Source organism: Apis dorsata, unplaced genomic scaffold, assembly GCF_000469605.1.
Source record: "Apis dorsata unplaced genomic scaffold, Apis dorsata 1.3 scaffold_820, whole genome shotgun sequence".
In the NCBI taxonomy this organism is placed as follows: Eukaryota; Metazoa; Arthropoda; class Insecta; order Hymenoptera; family Apidae; genus Apis; species Apis dorsata.
This window is the reverse complement of record NW_006263955.1, coordinates 153,155-156,409: the sequence shown is the minus strand read 5'-3', so window position 1 is coordinate 156,409 and position 3,255 is coordinate 153,155. Positions and strand designations below refer to the sequence as shown.

Below are 3,255 nucleotides of genomic sequence, written 5' to 3'. Positions count from 1 at the left end.
TTTTTTTTTTTTTTTTTTTAATAAGAAATTATTTTTAGTTAGAAATAAATTAGAAATGAATAGAATTAATTTAATTAAATTTATCTATTAGATATTTATTAACATAGCAAATAGATTTCATTAATCTTCTTTTTAAGAATGGAAGAAATATATATATATATTCCATTTGTGATGTAATTCGATTGTAGAGCAAACGGATTTAAATCCAATGTAAATAGATAATACATGTAGTGAAGTAGGAATATACTTCATTCCTCTCTCGTTTGTCGAGACTGAAGTAATATTTAGTGAGGTTATTATTTAATATGTGTTGCTTAATTTAAATGCAAATATGTGTACAAAAGTAACAAATGATATAAATATATTCTTTTACAAAATAAGATAAGTATTGAAAATCTTATACATGTATAAACGTTAAATACGTTTTTTTGATATTACGAAGCATATAATATTTAGAATATTGTTATTGGATTATTGACTGTAGAATTTATTTTTATACTTTTATATGATATATGAAATATTGAGTAAATTTTAGAAATCAATTTAAAGTTAAATTAACCTAAATTAAATTGTATATCAAATTTTTGTCATCTATTATTTAATAATTTTAATTAAGCGTTGATATTTATATTCCTATTTACAATATTTATTTATAATATTTAGAATTGTCAATTTACAACTTTAGAAATATATTCTGAAGAAATCTTGCATCTTAATTTCAAAATTTATCGTTTACAGTGGATAATTTCTCTTCAGTGATCATCATCGATTGTTCCCTACAGCGAAATTCGATATTTAATAAATCCGATCGTATTCAAGCTTGGAAATGTTGAACACGCTCGTATTTAGTTTCACCTCTGTTTCGCATAAATTGTCTCGTGTCCACGCGCGGTACGCGCGATAAATCCACGAGTGCCGGCTGACACGCGTCTTTCCCTGTGTCGTAAAGCAATTAAAGTGACGAGGATGATGCAGAGACATGTGATACGTCTGCGAGCGATGGTTTTACAAACTTGAAAATGTCGGTGAGTTTATTTGAGTAAGCCAGTACATACATATGTGGATGGAGAAAAATAAAATTTGATTTAGAAAATGCTTTATGCAAAAGTAATAAAAAATATGTAATAAATAATAAAATTAATAGGAATTTATAAATCTTAAAATTTGTAGAAATATAAAAGAATATAATTGGTAGAAGTAATAAAATAGTTATAAAAATCCAATTTGTGATGTAACTAATATTTAAATAAAATATATAATCATATTTGAAAATTTGAAAAAATTTGAAAAGATTCTTTTTGAAATTATGTAGAAAAATAAAAAATTTGAAAATTTCAATGTATTATTTGTTAAAATTTTTTTTTTAAATAATAAATAAAGTGCTGTAATATATTTTACAATTTTAAAACTGTTCATAAATAATTGAACAAACGAATGATTTTATATAAGTAAGAATCAATTGATATTACAGAAAAAGTAATGGGGCAATAAAAAGAAGAGAAAAAGAAAAAAGATAAGAAAGAGAAAATCATTGCATAATACGTTAAATCGAATTTCATTCTCATTGTTCTTAATTCCAGGAGCCCCATTAAATTCGAAGCAGATGCATATAAAAGAAATATGCCCATTTCATAAATTACATGATAATATAAACCGAAATTACTGATCCAACCTTATGTAATCGTGAATTTGATGGGCCAAAATGTAAGTCTGAAAGAAGGTAAATCTAAAGAGGAATTCTTGAATTCTTTTGTCATAATCAATCTTCTTTTATGGACATTCAAATCAAATATTGATGAATTTTTGAATGAATATTAAACTGATAAAACGAATATGAAGAACAGATAAATATTTGTATTTATTTTTTTATAGAATGTTTAAGGAAATAAACAAAAATTTTAAGTTTTAAAGTCAATACTCATTGGAGGAATAATATTTATTTTTTTTCATTTTTTTTTTTTAATTTCCATTAATTATATTATAGTTTTATATATTATTTAAATTTTTTAATTTTTTTTATCTTATAAATATATTTTTTTTATATAAAACAATATAATTTATATCAATAATTTGTAATTTGTAATTCATGTTCCCTGAAAAAAGAAAATAAAACAAAAGAAGGAAAAATGGAAATGAAGAAACAAAGAAGGAACGAATAAAGAAAGAATGAAGAAAAGAAAGAAAAAAAAGTGAGGAAAAAAGGAAGAGGAAAGAAAATGTAATGCCAAAGCGTTACATACAGCAGAGTTTGCATTTTTGATTTCGTAAATCAAAAAGAAAAAAATTACAATCATTTAATTATTCAGAAAAAAAAACTGATTGACGATAACCTGCCGGATTATAATAGCATTCTTCTGTTCACCTCCTTTATGAGAATAAACAAAGAGGCCGATGCGCGGTTGCAGTGTAGTGTATATACTTAAAGTTTAAGGCGAAGTAAAAGTTCAACGCGACACTGTTTTATTAACAAACAAAATTGGAATGCAAAACATGTGATCAAGAAAAAAAACCAGGAAGTAATTTTTTAATTAATTAAGGAATATAGAAATTTTTCTTTTCAAGATAAAATTCTTCTAATTATATTTATTATTTTTAATTTCTTAATACTTAAATGTGATTCTAATTAAATTCTGTGTTCTCTTTTCTTCAGAATTTGGATCAACCATTTACGTGAGGCAGGTCACACGAGGGAATCATTTAATCTTGGTGAGACTTTAAGGTTGAAGAAACTGAAATGTCAGGATCGTTTCGAATGATTTAAGTCGTGAAGAAGAAGTGAAAAAGAAATGAAGAAGAGATTAAAAAAGAAAAGAGGAACGAACAAGAAAATTTATAATATAAAGATATCCTAGATGTTTTCATGAAAAAAAGAGAGAAAAAATATTTAAGAGAGAATATATTTAAGTTTCACATTGTTTAGATGCTCCATGAAATATGCAGATCTCCGTGTGAGCTATTGCTACGGTTGAAAAACTCAGATGAACTCGTTTCGTGACAGTGAGATTTGGCAGTGAGATCTTTACAGAATAGGAATGAAACTCGGTTTAGGAATGAAACAAACAGAGAAAAGATTGTATCCGTTTTCTTATTCTAATTGACGTTTAAATGCTATTTATGTTTTGAAAATTTGAATGAGACATTACAATAGTTATGATTGTATGGTTTGAAATATTTGATTACAGTTCAATTTTGGGATTTAAGTTTAGTTTTTGTAAAATTTTAAAATATTAAATACTCTTTAAAATTTTGGAAGAC

General features: G+C 24.8%; 2 long non-coding RNA genes across 3 annotated transcripts in view; both read left to right on the top strand.

Moving 5' to 3' along the window:
- LOC102675662 overlaps positions 1–1,838 on the top strand; it is a 9,740-nt gene extending 7,902 nt beyond the window's left edge. The window contains exons 4-5 of one of the 2 annotated variants that reach the window (XR_004151526.1): positions 757–1,025; positions 1,581–1,838. This is a non-coding gene — a long non-coding RNA (uncharacterized LOC102675662). The remainder of the gene's footprint in view (positions 1–756; positions 1,026–1,580) is intronic. The other variant, XR_004151525.1, reaches the window with a different exon arrangement.
- A 264-nt stretch (positions 1,839–2,102) lies between these two features.
- On the top strand, positions 2,103–2,769 carry LOC116186521. The gene is made up of 2 exons (XR_004151527.1): positions 2,103–2,516; positions 2,651–2,769. It is a non-coding gene; the product is annotated as an uncharacterized LOC116186521 (long non-coding RNA).
- Positions 2,770–3,255: the final 486 nt, after the last annotated feature.